Source organism: Phyllobates terribilis, unplaced genomic scaffold, assembly GCF_046119375.1.
Source record: "Phyllobates terribilis strain yellow unplaced genomic scaffold, ASM4611937v1 Scaffold_47__1_contigs__length_9908305, whole genome shotgun sequence".
NCBI lineage: Eukaryota > Metazoa > Chordata > Amphibia > Anura > Dendrobatidae > Phyllobates > Phyllobates terribilis.
The window spans coordinates 1,170,141-1,195,063 of NW_027362807.1; the positions used below are offsets into that span (position 1 = coordinate 1,170,141).

Sequence of the window (24,923 nt, forward strand, 5' to 3'; positions counted from 1 at the left end):
ACATGCAGACAACATGGCGATATATTATTATACCTATAGCGGTGCATAGTATGGATGGTGTATATGAACATGCAGACAACATGGCGATATATTATTATACCTATAGCGGTGCATAGTATGGATGGTGTATATGAACATGCAGACAACATGGCGATATATTATTATACCTATAGCGGTGCACAGTATGGATGGTGTTTATGAACATGCAGACAACATGGCGATATATTATTATACCTATAGCGGTGCATAGTATGGATGGTGTATATGAACATGCAGAGAACATGGCGGTATATTATCGTACCTATAGCGGTGCATAGTATGGATGGTGTATATGAACATGCAGAGAACATGGCGGTATATTATCGTACCTATAGCGGTGCACAGTATGGATGGTGTTTATGAACATGCAGACAACATGGCGATATATTATTATACCTATAGCGGTGCATGGTATGGTATGAATGGTGTATATAAACATGCAGACAAGATGGCAGTATATTATGATACATATGGCGGTGCATGGTATGGTATGAATGGTGTATATAAACAAGCAGACAACATGGCGGTATATTATGATACATATAGCGGTGCATGGTATGGTATGAATGGTGTATATAAACAAGCAGACAACATGGCGGTATATTATCGTACCTATAGCGGTGCGTGGTATGGATGGTGTATATAAACATGCAGATAACATGGCGGTATATTATTATACATATAGCGGTGCATAGTATGGATGGTGTATATGAACATGCAGACAACATGGCGATATATTATCGTACCTATAGCGGTGCATGGTATGGATGGTGTATATGAACATGCAGACAACATGGCGATATATTATTATACCTATAGCGGTGCATAGTATGGATGGTGTATATGAACATGCAGACAACATGGCGATATATTATTATACCTATAGCGGTGCACAGTATGGATGGTGTTTATGAACATGCAGACAACATGGCGATATATTATTATACCTATAGCGGTGCACAGTATGGATGGTGTTTATGAACATGCAGACAACATGGCGGTATATTATTATACCTATAGTGGTGCATAGTATGGATGGTGTATATGAACATGCAGAGAACATGGCGGTATATTATCGTACCTATAGCGGTGCATGGTATGGATGGTGTATATAAACATGCAGACAACATGGCGATATATTATTATACCTATAGCGGTGCATAGTATGGATGGTGTTTATGAACATGCAGACAACATGGCGGTATATTATCGTACCTATAGCGGTGCATAGTATGGATGGTGTATATAAACATGCAGACAACATGGCGATATATTATTATACCTATAGCGGTGCATGGTATGGTATGAATGGTGTATATAAACATGCAGACAAGATGGCAGTATATTATCGTACCTATAGCGGTGCATAGTATGGATGGTGTATATGAACATACAGACAACATGGCGGTATATTATCGTACATATAGCGGTGCATGGTATGGTATGAATGGTGTATATGAACATACAGACAACATGGCGGTATATTATTATACCTATAGCGGTGCATGGTATGGATGGTGTATATGAACATGCAGACAACATGGCGGTATATTATTATACCTATAGCGGTGCATAGTATGGATGTTGTATATGAACATGCAGACAACATGGTGGTATATTATTATACCTATAGCGGTGCATAGTATGGATGTTGTATATGAACATGCAGACAACATGGCGGTATATTATCGTACCTATAGCGGTGCATAGTATGGATGGTGTATATGAACATGCAGACAACATGGCGGTATATTATCGTACCTATAGCGGTGTATAGTATGGATGGTGTAAATAAACATGCAGACAACATGGCGGTATATTATCGTACCTATAGCGGTGCATGGTATGGATGGTGTATATAAACATGCAGAGAACATGGCGGTATATTATCGTACCTATAGCGGTGCATAGTATGGATGGTGTATATGAACATGCAGACAACATGGCGGTATATTATCATACCTATAGCGGTGCATGGTATGGATGGTGTATATAAACATGCAGACAAGATGGCGGTATATTATCGTACCTATAGCGGTGCATGGTATGGTATGGATGGTGTATATAAACATGCAGACAAGATGGCGGTATATTATCGTACCTATAGCGGTGCATGATATGGATGGTGCATATCAACATGCAGACAAGATGGCGGTATATTATTGTACCTATAGCGGTGCATGGTATGGTATGGATGGTGTATATAAACATGCAGACAAGATGGCGGTATATTATCGTACCTATAGTGGTGCATGATATGGATGGTGTATATCAACATGCAGACAAGATGGCGGTATATTATCGTACCTATAGCGGTGCATGATATGGATGGTGTATATAAGCATGCAGACAAGATGGCGGTATATTATCGTACCTATAGCGGTGCATGGTATGGTATGGATGGTGTATATGTATATGCAGACAAAATGGTGGTATATTATCGTACCTATAGCAGTGTATGGTATGTATGGATGGTGTACATGTACATGCAGAGGACATGACGGTATATTATACCTACAGCAGTACGTGGTATATATGCACATGCAGAGAATATGGTATATTATTGTACCTATGGCGGTGTATGGTGTATATGGACATGCAGAGGACGCGGTGGTTTATTCTACCTATAGCGGGTGCATGATATGGATGGTGTATATGTACATGCAGACAACATGGCGGTATATTATCGTAGCTATAGCGGTGTATGGTATGGATGGTGTATATGTACATGCAGATAAGATGGCGGTATACTATCGTACCTATAGCGGTGCATGGTATAGATGGTGTATATAAACATGCAGACAACATGGCGGTATATTATGATACATATAGCGGTGCATGGTATGGTATGAATGGTGTATATAAACAAGCAGACAACATGGCGGTATATTATCGTACCTATAGCGGTGCGTGGTATGGATGGTGTATATAAACATGCAGATAACATGGCGGTATATTATTATACATATAGCGGTGCATAGTATGGATGGTGTATATGAACATGCAGACAACATGGCGATATATTATTATACCTATAGCAGTGCATAGTATGGATGGTGTATATGAACATGCAGAGAACATGGCGATATATTATTATACCTATAGCGGTGCACAGTATGGATGGTGTATATGAACATGCAGACAACATGGCGATATATTATTATACCTATAGCGGTGCATAGTATGGATGGTGTATATGAACATGCAGACAACATGGCGATATATTATTATACCTATAGCGGTGCACAGTATGGATGGTGTTTATGAACATGCAGACAACATGGCGATATATTATTATACCTATAGCGGTGCATAGTATGGATGGTGTATATGAACATGCAGAGAACATGGCGGTATATTATCGTACCTATAGCGGTGCATGGTATGGATGGTGTATATAAACATGCAGACAACATGGCGATATATTATTATACCTATAGCGGTGCATAGTATGGATGGTGTTTATGAACATGCAGACAACATGGCGGTATATTATCGTACCTATAGCGGTGCATAGTATGGATGGTGTATATAAACATGCAGACAACATGGCGATATATTATTATACCTATAGCGGTGCATAGTATGGATGGTGTATATGAACATACAGACAACATGGCGGTATATTATCGTACATATAGCGGTGCATGGTATGGTATGAATGGTGTATATGAACATACAGACAACATGGCGGTATATTATTATACCTATAGCGGTGCATGGTATGGATGGTGTATATAAACATGCAGAGAACATGGCGGTACATTATCGTACCTATAGCGGTGCATGGCATGGATGGTGTATATAAACATGCAGACAACATGGCGGTATATTATTATACCTATAGCGGTGCATAGTATGGATGTTGTATATGAACATGCAGACAACATGGTGGTATATTATTATACCTATAGCGGTGCATAGTATGGATGTTGTATATGAACATGCAGACAACATGGCGGTATATTATCGTACCTATAGCGGTGCATAGTATGGATGGTGTATATGAACATGCAGACAACATGGCGGTATATTATCGTACCTATAGCGGTGTATAGTATGGATGGTGTAAATAAACATGCAGACAACATGGCGGTATATTATCGTACCTATAGCGGTGCATGGTATGGATGGTGTATATAAACATGCAGAGAACATGGCGGTATATTATCGTACCTATAGCGGTGCATAGTATGGATGGTGTATATAAACATGCAGACAACATGGCGGTACATTATCGTACCTATAGCGGTGCATGGCATGGATGGTGTATATAAACATGCAGACAACATGGCGGTATATTATCATACCTATAGCGGTGCATAGTATGGATGTTGTATATGAACATGCAGACAACATGGTGGTATATTATTATACCTATAGCGGTGCATAGTATGGATGTTGTATATGAACATGCAGACAACATGGCGGTATATTATCGTACCTATAGCGGTGCATAGTATGGATGGTGTATATGAACATACAGACAACATGGCGGTATATTATTATACCTATAGCGGTGCATGGTATGGATGGTGTATATGAACATGCAGACAACATGGCGGTATATTATTATACCTATAGCGGTGCATAGTATGGATGTTGTATATGAACATGCAGACAACATGGTGGTATATTATTATACCTATAGCGGTGCATAGTATGGATGTTGTATATGAACATGCAGACAACATGGCGGTATATTATCGTACCTATAGCGGTGCATAGTATGGATGGTGTATATGAACATGCAGACAACATGGCGGTATATTATCGTACCTATAGCGGTGTATAGTATGGATGGTGTAAATAAACATGCAGACAACATGGCGGTATATTATCGTACCTATAGCGGTGCATGGTATGGATGGTGTATATAAACATGCAGAGAACATGGCGGTATATTATCGTACCTATAGCGGTGCATAGTATGGATGGTGTATATGAACATGCAGACAACATGGCGGTATATTATCATACCTATAGCGGTGCATGGTATGGATGGTGTATATAAACATGCAGACAAGATGGCGGTATATTATTGTACCTATAGCGGTGCATGGTATGGTATGGATGGTGTATATAAACATGCAGACAAGATGGCGGTATATTATCGTACCTATAGCGGTGCATGATATGGATGGTGCATATCAACATGCAGACAAGATGGCGGTATATTATTGTACCTATAGCGGTGCATGGTATGGTATGGATGGTGTATATAAACATGCAGACAAGATGGCGGTATATTATCGTACCTATAGTGGTGCATGATATGGATGGTGTATATCAACATGCAGACAAGATGGCGGTATATTATCGTACCTATAGCGGTGCATGATATGGATGGTGTATATAAGCATGCAGACAAGATGGCGGTATATTATCGTACCTATAGCGGTGCATGGTATGGTATGGATGGTGTATATGTATATGCAGACAAAATGGTGGTATATTATCGTACCTATAGCAGTGTATGGTATGTATGGATGGTGTACATGTACATGCAGAGGACATGACGGTATATTATACCTACAGCAGTACATGGTATATATGCACATGCAGAGAATATGGTATATTATTGTACCTATGGCGGTGTATGGTGTATATGGACATGCAGAGGACGCGGTGGTTTATTCTACCTATAGCGGGTGCATGATATGGATGGTGTATATGTACATGCAGACAACATGGCGGTATATTATCGTAGCTATAGCGGTGTATGGTATGGATGGTGTATATGTACATGCAGATAAGATGGCGGTATACTATCGTACCTATAGCGGTGCATGGTATAGATGGTGTATATAAACATGCAGACAACATGGCGGTATATTATGATACATATAGCGGTGCATGGTATGGTATGAATGGTGTATATAAACAAGCAGACAACATGGCGGTATATTATCGTACCTATAGCGGTGCGTGGTATGGATGGTGTATATAAACATGCAGATAACATGGCGGTATATTATTATACATATAGCGGTGCATAGTATGGATGGTGTATATGAACATGCAGACAACATGGCGATATATTATTATACCTATAGCGGTGCATAGTATGGATGGTGTATATGAACATGCAGAGAACATGGCGATATATTATTATACCTATAGCGGTGCACAGTATGGATGGTGTATATGAACATGCAGACAACATGGCGATATATTATTATACCTATAGCGGTGCATAGTATGGATGGTGTATATGAACATGCAGACAACATGGCGATATATTATTATACCTATAGCGGTGCACAGTATGGATGGTGTTTATGAACATGCAGACAACATGGCGATATATTATTATACCTATAGCGGTGCATAGTATGGATGGTGTATATGAACATGCAGAGAACATGGCGGTATATTATCGTACCTATAGCGGTGCATGGTATGGATGGTGTATATAAACATGCAGACAACATGGCGATATATTATTATACCTATAGCGGTGCATAGTATGGATGGTGTTTATGAACATGCAGACAACATGGCGGTATATTATCGTACCTATAGCGGTGCATAGTATGGATGGTGTATATAAACATGCAGACAACATGGCGATATATTATTATACCTATAGCGGTGCATAGTATGGATGGTGTATATGAACATACAGACAACATGGCGGTATATTATCGTACATATAGCGGTGCATGGTATGGTATGAATGGTGTATATGAACATACAGACAACATGGCGGTATATTATTATACCTATAGCGGTGCATGGTATGGATGGTGTATATAAACATGCAGAGAACATGGCGGTACATTATCGTACCTATAGCGGTGCATGGCATGGATGGTGTATATAAACATGCAGACAACATGGCGGTATATTATTATACCTATAGCGGTGCATAGTATGGATGTTGTATATGAACATGCAGACAACATGGTGGTATATTATTATACCTATAGCGGTGCATAGTATGGATGTTGTATATGAACATGCAGACAACATGGCGGTATATTATCGTACCTATAGCGGTGCATAGTATGGATGGTGTATATGAACATGCAGACAACATGGCGGTATATTATCGTACCTATAGCGGTGTATAGTATGGATGGTGTAAATAAACATGCAGACAACATGGCGGTATATTATCGTACCTATAGCGGTGCATGGTATGGATGGTGTATATAAACATGCAGAGAACATGGCGGTATATTATCGTACCTATAGCGGTGCATAGTATGGATGGTGTATATAAACATGCAGACAACATGGCGGTACATTATCGTACCTATAGCGGTGCATGGCATGGATGGTGTATATAAACATGCAGACAACATGGCGGTATATTATCATACCTATAGCGGTGCATAGTATGGATGTTGTATATGAACATGCAGACAACATGGTGGTATATTATTATACCTATAGCGGTGCATAGTATGGATGTTGTATATGAACATGCAGACAACATGGCGGTATATTATCGTACCTATAGCGGTGCATAGTATGGATGGTGTATATGAACATGCAGACAACAGGGCGTTATATTATCGTACCTATAGCGGTGCATAGTATGGATGGTGTATATGAACATGCAGACAACATGGCGGTATATTATCGTACCTATAGTGGTGCATAGTATGGATGGTGTATATAAACATGCAGACAACATGGCGGTATATTATTATACCTATAGCGGTGCATAGTATGGATGGTGTATATGAACATGCAGACAACATGGCGGTATATTATCGTACCTATAGTGGTGCATAGTATGGATGGTGCATATAAACATGCAGACAACATGGCGGTATATTATTATACCTATAGCGGTGCATAGTATGGATGGTGTATATGAACATGCAGACAACATGGCGGTATATTATCATACCTATAGCGGTGCATAGTATGGATGGTGTATATAAACATGCAGACAACATGGCGGTATATTATTATACCTATAGCGGTGCATAGTATGGATGGTGTATATGAACATGCAGACAACATGGCGGTATATTATCGTACCTATAGTGGTGCATAGTATGGATGGTGTATATGAACATGCAGACAAGATGGCGGTATGTTATCGTACCTATAGCGGTGCATGGTATGGATGGTGTATATGAACATGCAGACAACATGGCGGTATATTATCGTACCTATAGCGGTGCATGGTATGGATGGGATATATGAACATGCAGATAACATGGCGGTATATTATCGTACCTATAGCGGTGCATGGTATGGATGGTGTATATGAACATGCAGACAACATGGCGGTATATTATCGTACCTATAGTGGGGCATAGTATGGATGGTGTATATGAACATGCAGACAACATGGCGGTATATTATCGTACCTATAGCGGTGCATGGTATGGATGGGATATATGAACATGCAGATAACATGGCGGTATATTATCGTACCTATAGCGGTGCATGGTATGGATGGTGTATATGAACATGCAGACAACATGGCGGTATATTATCGTACCTATAGTGGGGCATAGTATGGATGGTGTATATGAACATGCAGACAACATGGCGGTATATTATCGTACCTATAGTGGTGCATAGTATGGATGGTGTATATGAACATGCAGACAACATGGCGGTATATTATCGTACCTATAGCGGTGCATGGTATGGATGGTGTATATGAACATGCAGACAACATGGCGGTATATTATTATACCTATAGCGGTGCATAGTATGGATGGTGTATATGAACATGCAGACAACATGGCGCTATATTATCGTACCTATAGCGGTGCATAGTATGGATGGTGTATATGAACATGCAGAAAACATGGCGGTATATTATCGTACCTATAGCGGTGCATGGTATGGATGGTGTATATGAACATGCAGACAACATGGCTGTATATTATCGTAGCTATAGCGGTGCATAGTATGGATGGTGTATATGAACATGCAGACAACATGGCGGTATATTATCGTACCTATAGCGGTGCATAGTATGGATGGTGTATATGAACATGCAGACAACATGGCGGTATATTATCGTACCTATAGCGGTGCTTAGTATGGATGGTGTATATGAACATGCAGACAACATGGCGGTATATTATCGTACCTATAGTGGTGCACAGTATGGATGGTGTATATGAACATGCAGACAACATGGCGGTATATTATCGTACCTATAGTGGTGCATAGTATGCATGGTGTATATGAACATGCAGACAACATGGCGGTATATTATCGTACCTATAGCGGTGCATAGTATGGATGGTGTATATGAACATGCAGACAACATGGCGGTATATTATCGTACCTATAGCGGTGCATAGTATGGATGGTGTATATGAACATGCAGACAACATGGCGGTATATTATCGTACCTATAGCGGTGCATAGTATGGATGGTGTATATGAACATGCAGACAACATGGCGGTATATTATTATACCTATAGCGGTGCACAGTATGGATGGTGTATATGAACATGCAGACAACATGGCGGTATATTATCGTACCTATAGCGGTGCATAGTATGGATGGTGTATATGAACATGCAGACATGGCGGTATATTATTATACCTATAGCGGTGCACAGTATGGATGGTGTATATGAACATGCAGACAACATGGCGGTATATTATCGTACCTATAACGGTGCATAGTATGGATGGTGTATATGAACATGCAGACAACATGGCGGTATATTATCGTACCTATAGTGGTGCATAGTATGGATGGTGTATATGAACATGCAGACAACATGGCGGTATATTATCGTACCTATAGTGGTGCATAGTATGGATGGTGTATATGAACATGCAGACAACATGGCGGTATATTATCGTACCTATAGCGGTGCATGGTATGGATGGTGTATATGAACATGCAGACAACATGGCGGTATATTATTATACCTATAGCGGTGCATAGTATGGATGGTGTATATGAACATGCAGACAACATGGCGGTATATTATCGTACCTATAGCGGTGCATAGTATGGATGGTGTATATGAACATGCAGACAACATGGCGGTATATTATCGTACCTATAGCGGTGCATGGTATGGATGGTGTATATGAACATGCAGACAACATGGCGGTATATTATCGTAGCTATAGCGGTGCATAGTATGGATGGTGTATATGAACATGCAGACAACATGGCGGTATATTATCGTACCTATAGCGGTGCATAGTATGGATGGTGTATATGAACATGCAGACAACATGGCGGTATATTATCGTACCTATAGCGGTGCATAGTATGGATGGTGTATATAAACATGCAGACAACATGGCGGTATATTATCGTACCTATAGCGGTGCTTAGTATGGATGGTGTATATGAACATGCAGACAACATGGCGGTATATTATCGTACCTATAGTGGTGCACAGTATGGATGGTGTATATGAACATGCAGACAACATGGCGGTATATTATCGTACCTATAGTGGTGCATAGTATGCATGGTGTATATGAACATGCAGACAACATGGCGGTATATTATCGTACCTATAGCGGTGCATAGTATGGATGGTGTATATGAACATGCAGACAACATGGCGGTATATTATCGTACCTATAGCGGTGCATAGTATGGATGGTGTATATGAACATGCAGACAACATGGCGGTATATTATCGTACCTATAGCGGTGCATAGTATGGATGGTGTATATGAACATGCAGACAACATGGCGGTATATTATCGTACCTATAGCGGTGCATAGTATGGATGGTGTATATGAACATGCAGACAACATGGCGGTATATTATCGTACCTATAGCGGTGCATAGTATGGATGGTGTATATGAACATGCAGACAACATGGCGGTATATTATCGTACCTATAGCGGTGCTTAGTATGGATGGTGTATATGAACATGCAGACAACATGGTGGTATATTATCGTACCTATAGTGGTGCACAGTATGGATGGTGTATATGAACATGCAGACAACATGGCGGTATATTATCGTACCTATAGTGGTGCATAGTATGCATGGTGTATATGAACATGCAGAAAACATGGCGGTATATTATCGTACCTATAGCGGTGCATAGTATGGATGGTGTATATGAACATGCAGACAACATGGCGGTATATTATCGTACCTATAGCGGTGCATAGTATGGATGGTGTATATGAACATGCAGACAACATGGCGGTATATTATCGTACCTATAGCGGTGCATAGTATGGATGGTGTATATGAACATGCAGACAACATGGCGGTATATTATTATACCTATAGCGGTGCACAGTATGGATGGTGTATATGAACATGCAGACAACATGGCGGTATATTATCGTACCTATAGCGGTGCATAGTATGGATGGTGTATATGAACATGCAGACAACATGGCGGTATATTATCGTACCTATAACGGTGCATAGTATGGATGGTGTATATGAACATGCAGACAACATGGCGGTATATTATTATACCTATAGCGGTGCACAGTATGGATGGTGTATATGAACATGCAGACAACATGGCGGTATATTATCGTACCTATAGTGGTGCATAGTATGGATGGTGTATATGAACATTCAGACAACATGGCGGTATATTATCGTACCTATAGCGGTGCATAGTATGGATGGTGTATATGAACATGCAGACAACATGGCGGTATATTATTATACCTATAGCGGTGCACAGTATGGATGGTGTATATGAACATGCAGACAACATGGCGGTATATTATCGTACCTATAGCGGTGCATAGTATGGATGGTGTATATGAACATGCAGACAACATGGCGGTATATTATTATACCTATAGCGGTGCACAGTATGGATGGTGTATATGAACATGCAGACAACATGGCGGTATATTATCGTACCTATAGCGGTGCATAGTATGGATGGTGTATATGAACATGCAGACAACATGGCGGTATATTATTATACCTATAGCGGTGCACAGTATGGATGGTGTATATGAACATGCAGACAACATGGCGGTATATTATTATACCTATAGCGGTGCACAGTATGGATGGTGTATATGAACATGCAGACAACATGGCGGTATATTATCGTACCTATAACGGTGCATAGTATGGATGGTGTATATGAACATGCAGACAACATGGCGGTATATTATTATACCTATAGCGGTGCACAGTATGGATGGTGTATATGAACATGCAGACAACATGGCGGTATATTATCGTACCTATAGTGGTGCATAGTATGGATGGTGTATATGAACATTCAGACAACATGGCGGTATATTATCGTACCTATAGCGGTGCATAGTATGGATGGTGTATATGAACATGCAGACAACATGGCGGTATATTATTATACCTATAGCGGTGCACAGTATGGATGGTGTATATGAACATGCAGACAACATGGCGGTATATTATCGTACCTATAGCGGTGCATAGTATGGATGGTGTATATGAACATGCAGACAACATGGCGGTATATTATTATACCTATAGCGGTGCACAGTATGGATGGTGTATATGAACATGCAGACAACATGGCGGTATATTATCGTACCTATAACGGTGCATAGTATGGATGGTGTATATGAACATGCAGACAACATGGCGGTATATTATTATACCTATAGCGGTGCACAGTATGGATGGTGTATATGAACATGCAGACAACATGGCGGTATATTATCGTACCTATAGTGGTGCATAGTATGGATGGTGTATATGAACATTCAGACAACATGGCGTTATATTATCGTACCTATAGCGGTGCATAGTATGGATGGTGTATATGAACATGCAGACAACATGGCGGTATATTATTATACCTATAGCGGTGCACAGTATGGATGGTGTATATGAACATGCAGACAACATGGCGGTATATTATCGTACCTATAGCGGTGCATGGTATGGATGGTGTATATAAACATGCAGACAAGATGGCGGTATATTATCGTACCTATAGCGGTGCATAGTATGGATGGTGTATATGAACATGCAGACAACATGTCGGTATATTATCGTACCTATAGCGGTGCATGGTATGGATGGTGTATATAAACATGCAGACAAGATGGCGGTATATTATCGTACCTATAGCGGTGCATAGTATGGATGGTGTATATGAACATGCAGACAACATGGCGATATATTATCGTACCTATAGCGGTGCATGGTATGGATGGTGTATATGAACATGCAGACAACATGGCGGTATATTATCGTACCTATAGCGGTGCATGGTATGGATGGTGTATATAAACATGCAGACAAGATGGCGGTATATTATCGTACCTATAGCGGTGCATAGTATGGATGGTGTATATGAACATGCAGACAACATGGCGGTATATTATCGTACCTATAGCGGTGCATAGTATGGATGGTGTATATAAACATGCAGACAACATGGCGGTATATTATCGTACCTATAGCGGTGCATGGTATGGATGGTGTATATGAACATGCAGACAACATGGCGGTATATTATCGTACCTATAGCGGTGCATGGTATGGATGGTGTATATGAACATGCAGACAACATGGCGGTATATTATCGTACCTATAGCGGTGCATGGTATGGATGGTGTATATGAACATGCAGACAACATGGCGGTATATTATCGTAGCTATAGCGGTGCATGGTCCTGGCTGTGCAGGGATATGGACTGTTGCAGCTTCTCTACTGTGGCAGCACTGAGAGATAGGAGACAAATCGTCAGTGATGTGAATGGCTTCTAGAGACATAAGTGAAACATGACAGGACTCGGCTCTGCACAGATGCACAATATGATCTAGAGAGCAATTACAATGCCACCTTGGGCCATGGAGCCAGTGTCAGTCACTCTCTTTGTCTTTCCTAGGCTTCTTCGTGCCGTCGTTGTATAGGTGCACTATAGGTGCATCAGTGACTGCCAGTCATACTGAGATAACACAGGAGGACATACAATACAAGAGGGCTGTATCCAGCACCAGATCTGAAGAAAATCATTGTAAAAACAACCATTTATTGAAAAGTTTTTAAAACTGCCGCACTTCAGACTCTGCGCTCTTAATCCTAGTATGGCGTAGTTCTCCAGCGCTAGGTCGTGGTTAAATAATGAAGGTATAGGATATGATGTAGACAGATCATTAGTTCTCTGAACTGAATATATAGACATTTGTTTCTCCAATCAATGATTTATTTAGTTAATATCCATTAAATCAGTTCCAGCATGCATGCCATCTGGTTCTCTGATCTTTAATGTGAGGAGCCATGAAGCCTCTATGTTTTCTACTACGTGATCCATCGCCTCCTCTCTTGGGTGGAGGAACTTTCTCAGCCGCATTAACCCCGAGGCTTCTGACATCACCATTGTGCTGATGTGGAGAGGCACCGGATACCCTATACCTTCATTATTCCCCCCCACCTAGCGCTGGAGAGCTAGAACATACTAGGAGAACACATGGTGTGAAGCGCGGCAGTCGTGCATGCCTCGGAGAAATGCTTTTTTTATTAGATGAATTCTTGGTAACATTTTTTTCAATAAATGGTTTTTACAATGATTTTCTTCGGCCTGGTGCTGGGTGCCCCCCTCTTGTAGCCATTTTGCCCTGCTGGGGGGAGTATGCACCATCAGCAGGGGAGCTGGATTAACCTCTTCTTTCCTCTCTAGGAGGGCATACAATGTGGAGGCCATGGCTTCCCGCTCATCGGTACAAGCCGTGTCCGCTGCTCCACCAGATCCAGACCGCAGATAACATTCGCTCTATGGATCCAAGGCTGACCAGCCCAGATGCTGAATCATTAATGGCAGCAATTCCCTGTATACAGACATATCTTAGGGAACTGCTATTCATGCAATTCCCCAGTATAAGGCGCACCACTATTAAACCAATACCACAGCACTTACTCTTCTCTTTTCCATGAACAGAGTTAAAAAATCATCTATTTCTGTTTTTCCCTCAAGGAAATTTTCAGCAAAATTGTCAGAGTCCTCTTCAGCTTGGTGGGCAGCGACCTTTAACCTGGCCTGTAGTGCGCTGAGACTGCAGCTCTGCGAGGGGGGAAGGAGCAGGACGTTACACCTCATCCCATATGGCACAGGGACTCACCTATTTTACTAGCGGCAGTAGGTTTCCCCAGCAAATGGGGCTCATTTACAGATCGTCCATTGCAGCCAATCATAATGCAGCTTTCATTCCTCAAACTGTTCCTAAAAAATGAAAGCCAAGCTCTGGTTGGCTGCTGTGAAAGCATCTGGTCATGTACCATTCACATGCTATAACCTCACAGTACTAATCATCAGGATTAAATACAAGTCTGGACAATTGGACCTATCGTCTGTCTAGTAGAAAAGATCAGCTGATATAAAAATGTGTATTATATGGAAAACTGGGCGAGATGATGCTGAAAACATTGTATAGGACTATAGTGGCAATCTGGGAACATGTAGCGACTAGTGATGAGCGAGCGTGCTCGTTTAACCCTTTAAACGAGCACACTCGGGTACTCGCTGAGTAGTTTTGTCGTGTTCAGCATTTCCGTTGCAGCCGGGGCGGCTGCATGTATCGCGGCTGCTACACAGCTGTGACACATGCAGGGATTGCCTGTTTGTTAGCCAGTCTCTGCATGTGTCACAGCTGTGTAACAGCCGCGACACATGCAGCTGCTGCGGCTGCAACCGATATGCACAGCACGCCGAAACTACTTGGCGAGTACCCGAGCGTGCTCGTTTAAAGGGTTAAACGAGCACGCTCGCTCATCACTAGTAGCGACATCATATATATACTAATATTTCAATATTCAGCCAATTCTTGCATGGCCCCCTTACAGTGCACGCCGTCCATATCCCCCCGCACTGTAAACCTTTCAGAACGTTCCCTTTGTTCTACTGAACAATAATGTCATTTGTGGCTTCAGCGGCTTTCTGCAGATTAGAAGTCCAGTTTCCACAGGACACATAAAGGGCTTTTATTACCCTTTAACTTATCAAAGAGATCTACTGACAGCACAGCTCTGCAATTAAAGGGAATGTGTCATCAGAAAATGACCAGGACTTTATGTTAAAGGTAACCTGTCAGCTCCCCGAGATCACAAACCGTCACCATGTATTTATTTCTCACTTTATACCCGTCCTAACAAACCCCTTTTAGTGGTTTTCTGATTTCTGCATTTAGCGAAAATCTATTTTATAATTGTGGTGGCAATTTGCTAATTAGAGGGTGACTAGTGGTGGGGCGCGTTGCAATGCCCCCACAAATATTCACCTACTTATTATCACGGCCGCAGTTATAAAAATGTTAGAAATCAGTAAGCCACTATTAATGGGCTCTTTACACAGGGTACAAAAAGATGAATAAATACATGGTGGCGCTTCGGGAGGCATGAGAAAGCTGACAGCTTCTCTTTACATGTTATTTTTAACTACTGAGTTTTTTTTCGATTTTCCATAACACAATCTAGATAAAAAAAAATGCAAACTGGCCATTAATCCTAATACTAGACTCAAACTTCTTATTCTGTTCACAAGGCTTTGCATCAGTCTCATGATCATCACAGACAGGATAATAATGAAAGGTAACAATCAATATAGAATAGAATCCACCATTCACAAGAGGTGATATCACTGTCCCGCAGGCGCCATCTTCTCTAGCCCCGTATCCGCCACATTACCTCGCTCAGCTCATGCTGTCTTTGCTGGTTTTCATTTGAGGCAGAAGCTCATACTGGAAGAGAAGAAAAACACAAGGAAATGAGGATGAATTCACGCGGGCCGCATTTGCTGCAGCTTTTACGGCCAGATCAGAGCAGGTTTATAAGGTAAGTGGATGAGACTTTACAAATCTCATCCGCAAACTGTAAAGATTGCCCATATAGAAAAATGAGAACGCCAAAGATGTTCCAAATCCCGGCATGTCATTGTGGGGTGAAAATACAGCAGATTATCAATGTGAATTTCACCAACTTCAATATAGCAAGGGTGAGATCGTCAGAATTCCTTAGCACAATCCACAAATGAACCAAACCTACCGTAAAGACTGCGCCTGCCATGTCAGCCCCATCCACAGTGGCTTACCTTATCTAATAATGCTTGTCGCTTTGACTCCAGAATTGCCTCAATTTGAAGATTCTTTTCTGGATTAAAAAAATAAAAAAAAATTCTATATTAATATACACATACAGAGGATGAAATAAGTATTGAACATGTCACCAATTGTCTAAGTAAATATATTACTAAAGGTGCTAATGACATGAAATTCTCACCAGATGTCAGTAACAACCCATCCAGTCTACACAGGCAAAGAAATCAAATCATAGATGTCCATGAATTATGTGTAATAATGAGAAATGACACAGTAAAAAGGTACTGAACACATGAAGAGAGAGAGAGGCAAAAAGCCATGGAAAGTCATGACACCAGCTGAAATCTATCAGTAATTAGAAACCCATCCTGCCACTTAGTGAAAAATAATATTAGGTGGATCAACTGATGGCCTATAAAAAGGTGTCTTGCTAGCAAGATGCCACACAAGAAACATCTCATGATGGGTAAAACCAGTGAGCGGTCTCAAGACCTCCGCAACCTAATTGTTGCAAAACATACTGACGGTATTGGTTACAGAAGAATTTCTAAATTACTGAAGGCTCCAGTGAGCACTGCTGGGGCCATAATCCAGAAATGTAAAGAACATAATTCCATAATAAACCGGCCACGACCAGGTGCTCCCCGCAAGATTTCAAACAGAGGAGTGAAATTACTTATCAAAAGAGTTGTCCATGACCAAGAACCACCTGTGGAGAGTTACAGAAAGACCAGGAATCAGCAATTGTTTCAAAGAAAACTATAAGTGATGCACTCAACCTCCATGGTCTGTATGCACGCTTAGCACGCAAGACTCCATTGCTGAACAAAAAGCATGTTGACGCGTGTTTAACGTTTGCTCAACAATATTTAGACAAGCCTGTGAAATACTGGGAGAATATAGTCTGGTCAGATGAGACCAAAATTGAACTCTTTGGATGTCATAATACACACCATGTTTGGAGGCCAAAAGACACTGCATATCACCCCCAAAACACCATACTAACAGTGAAGTTTGGAGGTGGGAACATCATGGTGTTGGGCTGTTTTTCAGCATACGGCAATCTTCATATTAATGAAGGAAGGAGGAATGGATAAATGTACGAGACATTCTTGATAAAAATCGGCTGCAATCTACCAGGATGATGATGAAACAAGGGTGGACATTTCAGCAAGACAATGATCCCAAACACACAGCCAAGGAAACGCTCAATTGTTTTCAGAGAGAGATAATTAAAGCTGCTAAAATGGCCCACCCAATCACCTGACCTGAATCCAACAGAATATTTATAGAAGGAACTGAAGCTCAGAGTTCATAGAAGGAGCCCAAGGGATCTTCAGGATTTGTAGCGTGTTTGTGTGGAAGAATGGGACAAAATCACACCTGAGCAATGCATGCGACTAGTTTCTCCATACAGGATGAATCTTGAAGCTGTCATCACCAACAAAGGCTTGTGTACGAAGTATTAACCACTTCGCGCCAGAGCCTGTTTTTGCCTTCGTGACGGGGCCAATTTTTAGAATTCTGACCACTGTCACTTTATGAAGTAATTACTCTGGAATGCTTCAACGGATCCCCCTGATTCTGAGACTGTTTTTTCGTGACATATTGTACTTCATGATAGTGGTAAAATTTCTTCGATATAACTTGTGTTTATTTGTGAAAAAATCGGAAATTTGGCGAAAATATAGAAAATTTTGCAATTTTCAAACTTTGAATTTTCATGCCCTTAAATCAGAGAGATATGTCACACAAAATAGTTAATAAATAACATTTCCCACATGTCTACTTTACATCAGCACAATTTTGGAACCAAAATTTTTTTTTGTTAGGGAGCTATAAGGGTTAAAAGTTGACCAGCGATTTCTCATTTTTCCAACAAAATTTATAAAAACATTTTTTTAGGGACCACATCATATTTGAAGTCACTTTGAGGGGTCTTTATGACAGAAAATGCCCAAAAGTGACACCATTCTAAAAACTGCACCCCTCAAGGTGCTCAAAACCACATTCAAGAACTTTATTAACCCTTCAGGTGCTTCATAGGAATTTTTGGAATGTGGAAGAAAAAAATTAACATTTAACTTTTTTCACAAAAATGTTACTTTAGACCCAATTTTTTTTATTTTCACAGGGGTAACATGAAAAAATGGACCCAAAATTTTTTTGTGCAATTTCTCTTGAGCGTGCTGATACCCCATATGTGAGGGAAAACCACTGTTTGGGCGCACGGCAGGGTTCGGAAGGGAAGGAGCGCCATTAGACTTTTTGAATGTAAAATTTGTCTGAATAATTAGCAGACGCTATGTTGCGTTTGGAGAGCTCCTGATGTGCCTAAACAGTGGAAACCCCCCACAAGTGACACCATTTTGGAAACTAGACCCCTTAGGGAACTTATCTAGATGTGTGGTGAGCACCTTGAACCCCAAGGTGCTTCACAGAAGTTTATAATATTGAGCTGTAAAAATAAAATTTTCACATTTTTCCCACAAAACCGTTTTTCATCCCTTAATTTTGCATTATCATAAGGGTAATAGGATAAATTGCACCATGAAATTTGTTATGCAATTTCTCCTGAACACGCTGATACCCCATATGTGGAGGCAAATTACTGTTTGGGCACATGGCAGGGTTTGAAAGGGAAGGAGCGCCATTTGACTTTTTGAATGTAAAATTTGTTTGAATAATTAGCGGACGCCATGTCACATTTGGGGAGCCCCTAATGTGCCTAAACAGTGGAAACCCCCCACAAGTGCCACCATTTTAGAAACTAGACCCCTTAGGGAACTTATCTAGATGTGTGGTGAGCACCTTGCACCCCCAGCTGCTTCACAGAAGTTTATAATATTGAGCCGTAAAAATAAAATTTTCACATTTTTCCCATAAAAAATGTTTTTCATTCCCTAATTTTGCATTATCATAAGGGTAACAGGATAAATTGCACCATGAAATTTGTTGTACAATTTCTCCTGAGTACGCCGATACCCCATATGTGGGGGAAAACCACTGCTTTGGTGTACGGCAGGGTTCGGAAGAGAAAGAAGCGCTATGTTGGCTGGGATAGGTTGCAGACACCATGTCACATTTGAAGAGTCGCTGACATGCCAAAACAGCAGAAACCCCCACAAGTGACCCCATTTTGTAAACTACACCTCTCAAGGAATTCATCTAGGGAAGTAGTGAGTATTTTTTAATTTTTCAATTTATACCATTGGGCAGTGAAAAAAGCATAATTATATTTTTACCACAAAAAAATGTTTTACCCTCAGATTTTACATTTTCACACAGGGCAATGGGTAAAAATGGTGCCGAAATGTGTCACACAATTTCTTCTAAAAGTGTTAATACCCCATATGTGGCTGTATCGTACCACTTAGCCATACGGCGAGATATGAGGTGGAAGGAGCGCTATTTGACAATTGGAGAACAAATTATTGTAGAATAGGCATTTGGATTTGGGAGCACAAAATTTTCTGAATTTCTTTTGGGGGGCAAGGACCATTTTGCTTTTCCAGAGCCTTTCTGCTACCAGTAACTTGGAAGTCCCTTATATTTTTAACAGATGACGGACCTGAGTGGGGACTAGCTTTTTTTGAGGACTGAGTTGAAGCTTTTATTGGGAACATTTTACGTAACATTTATCCGGCGCTCTAGGCTGAGCACTTACATCGGGGTTTCCATCTAAATTTCCAAGTGATGTAATTCAGATGAAACCCCTGCAGGATCCATTCACTGTAATGAGGCAGCAGAGTTACTCTGGACACCGTCTGGCCTCTGTGTAGCGGTGTCCTTTTTTTCAGAAGTGCACAAAACTGTGGCCAACCGCACTTTTATGCACGCCTAAAACAAATGACACCGTGGGATCCCAGGCTAGACGGCGTCCACAGTGGCCTATATCTGCCTCATTACAGGGAATCTTCCATCATGGGTTCTGGCTGAATCACGTATTTCAGAGATTTACACGGAAACTCTGGTGTAAGTGCTCAGCGCAGAGCACAGGATAAATGTGAGCAGAGCCTTACTGGGATCTTTGGGAGACATAATAAACAAATCAGTAGCAGGTGAATAATATTTGTTTTATTTATTTTTTATGCCGTTCCTAGTATGATATAACTGATTAGATTACTTCGGGTCGGTGCGATTACAGAGATACCAGATTTATATCGGGCTTTTATGACTGACAGCTGTCACACACTAAAATACACTTTTTTTGCAAAATCTAGTTTTTGCATCACCATATTTTGAGAGCTATAATTTTTCCATATTTCGGCCGATAGAGTCATGTGATGGCTTGTTTTTTGCGGGACGAGTTGACATTTTTATTGGAACCATTTTTGGGTACGTGACATTTTTTGATCGCTTTCTATTCCGTTTTTTGGGAGGTAAAGTTAACAAAAACAAACACTTCAGGAATTGTTTTTGAGGTTTTTTTTATGCCGTTCTGCGTGTGGTAAAAGTGATCAGGCAGCGTTATTCTTCGGGTCAGTACGTTTACAGCGATACTACACTTACTGTATTTTTTTATGTTTTGGCGCTTTTACACAATAAAACAATTTTATAGAAAAAAAAATATTTTTTTTGCATTGCTTTATTCTGAGCGCTATAACTTTTTTATTTTTCGGCTGATGGAGCTGTATGGCGGCTTTTTTTTGCGGAACAAGATGAAGTTTTCAGTGGTACCATTTTTATTTCTATTCTGCTTTTTGATCGCATTTTTTTCCACTTTTTGCTTGGCGATATGATGAAAAAGCATATTTTTTTGCTCCGTTTTTTATTTATTTTTATTACGGTGTGCACAGAAGGAGTTAATTAGTGTGACAGTTTTATAGCTCGGGTTATTTCGGACGCGGCGATACCAAATATGTGTACTTTTTTTGGTTTTGTAATAATATACGGATTTATTGGTTTAATATTTTATTTATTTATTTTTATTTATTTTGTGATTTTTTTTTTAATAGTTTAAAAACTTTTTTTTTACTTTTTTTTACATTTTTACTTAGTCCCTGTATGGGACATTAATTTTTATTTTTCTGATCACTGATCTCATGTAATGTAATAGACATATATTACATTACATGAGATCTTCACTGACTGTTTCAGTCAGTTTCCTGTCTGGCATCAGCTACATACAGGCTGAAGCCAGACAGGAAGGACACCATATATGGCAGAGCTGGAGGCGGTCATGTGACCTCCAGCTGCCATAGCAACCCCAGGTCCTCAAACGAAACGTATATGGTGCAGTCATCCTGTCCCCTTTGCAGAAAAGCACCCCCAAAGTATGACATTTTCCCCACCATGCTTCACGGTTGGGACAGTGTTCTTGGGGTTGTACTCATCCTCCTTCTTTCTCACGGCGAGTGGAGTTGATACCAAAAAGTTCTATTTTGGTCTCATCTGACCACAAGACCTTCTCCCATGCCAGATGGTCATTGGCAAACTTGAAATGGGGCTGGACCTGTGCTGTTGTTTGAGACTGTGGTCCCAGCTCTCTTCAGGTTATTGACCAGGTCTTCCTGTGTAGTGATGGGCTGATTCCTGACCTTTGTCAGAATCATGCTTACCCCACAAGGCGAGATCTTGCATGGAGCCTTACACCGAGGAGAATTGACAGTCATCTTGTGTTTCTTCCATTTTCTAATACTTGTGCCAACAGTTGTTGACTTCTCACCAAGCTCCTTGTCTACTGCCTTGTAGCCCATGCCAGCCTTGTGCAGGTCTACAATTTTGTCCCTGGTGTCGTTAGACAGCTCTTTGATCTTGGCCATGGTGGAGAGGTTGGAGTCGGATTGATTGAGCATGTGGACAGGTGTCTTTTATACAGGTTTATATGGTGCAATTAATAAAAGGTAATGAGTGCAGAGTAGGAGGGCTTCTTAAAGAAACACTAACAGGTCTGTAAGAGCCAGAATTCTTGCTGGTTGGTAGGAAATCAAATACTAATTCCATGCAATAAAATGCAATTTAATGATTTGAAAATCAAACAATGTGGTTTTCTGGATTTTATTTTTAGATTCTGTATCTCACAGTTGAAGTGGATATACGATAAAAATTACACACCTCTCCATTCTATGTAGGTGGGAAAACTTGCAAAATCGGCAGTGTATCAAATACTATTTTTACCACCATGTATATGTATGTGTGTGTATATACACTACCCACAAAAAGTTAGGAATATTTGGCTTTTGGGTGAAATTTCAGGATGAACCTAAAATGCCCTCTAACCTTTTCAGGTGAACTTAATGTGACCTTCTCTAAACTTTTGAATGTACATGTCCAACTGTTCAACGTTTCAGTACTTTTTGCACAACTTGATGTTCTCTAACAAGGAGCTTAATGGCAAAATTCACATCAGGTGTTTGATCTATGTATCGCCCAATAAAATTTGGGGTTCAATTAGAATTGGTATTAAACAGCCCCTACTACTTGAATAACAACATTAATCCTGTCATTGTCCCTCTGCATTCACAACACAGGCCTAATTTCATCTTCATGGATCACAAGGCTCCAGCTCATTGAGGTTGCATCATTAGGGAATGGCTGCTGGAGACAGGGGAACCTCAAATGGAGTGGCCTGCATTTTCTCCAGACCTGAATCCCATAGAAAACCTATGGGATCAGCTGAGTCGCTGTGTAGAGGCTCGTAACTCTGTACCCCAGAACCTCAATGACCTGAGAACCGCCCTTTCCAGGGCTGTGGTGTCAGTAAGCCAAACTTCCGACTCCCGACTCTGACTCCACAGCCCTGGTCACTACTGAGCGTGTACATAAAGTGCAGCACAGATTCATCTGAACTAAAAGCCGAGATCCTTAGATCAGGAACAGAACAGACATTTATAGGACATTTCAGAACTTTCACAAATTCTTATGGAAACATTTACAGCACATCCTGTATTGTACTGCTGTACCCAATTTATTATATATTTTAGGAGTCGGAGTGGGTCCATTTTATACCGACTCCACCAAAATAGACACCGACTCAGACTCCACAGCCCTGCACCCTCCAAGAAGAGTGGGATGCCATGCCTCAGCAGACAATAACTCCACTTGTGAACAGCAGGAGAATTCATTGTCGAGCTGTAATTGATGCTGCTCAAGGCCACATGACAAGTTATTGAGACATTGACATTTTTTGTTGGGGTATACCCACCACTGTTGTTGGCATTTGTTTCAATAAATGGTTTGAGATGAGGAAATCACCGTTACATGCTTCTACTTAAACGCCCTACTTGTATTATAATATATTACTGTAGAGGGAACTTTTTACATTTTCCATACATTTCACCAGAAAGCCACATATCCCTAACTTTTTGTGGTCAGTGTAGATATACAGGTGCTTCTCACAAAATTAGAATATCATCAAAAAGTTAATTTATTTCAGTTCTTCAATACAAAAAGTGAAACTCATATATTATATAGAGTCATTACAAACACAGTGATGTATTTCAAGTGTTTATTTCTGTTAATGTTGATGATTATGGCTTACAGCCAATGAAAACACAAAAGTCATTATCTCAGTAAATTAGAATATTTTATAACAGCTTAAAAAATGTTTTTAAAATCCGAAATGTTGGGCTACTGAAATGTATGTTCAGTAAATTCCCTCAATACTTGGTCGGGGCTCCTTTTGCATCAATTACTGCATCAATGCGGCGTGGCATGGAGGCGATCAGCCTGTGGCCCTGCTGAGGTGTTATGGAAGCCCAGGTTGCTTTGATAGCAGCCTTCAGCTCGTCTGCATTGTTGGGTCTGGTGTCTCTCATCTTCCTCTTGACAATACCCCATAGATTCTCTATAATAGATTCTCTATGGGGTTAAGGTCAGGCGAGTTTGCTGGCCAATCAAGCACAGTGATACTGTTGTTTTTAAACCAGGTATTGGTACTTTTGGCAGTG

The 24,923-nt window shown here is 40.6% G+C and overlaps 1 protein-coding gene across 1 annotated transcript in view; it reads right to left on the reverse strand.

The window, feature by feature from the left end:
• The window catches only part of LOC141191520 (uncharacterized), a 1,025,631-nt gene that overhangs the window by 366,202 nt on the left and 634,506 nt on the right, over window positions 1-24,923 (reverse strand). The window lies entirely within an intron of this gene.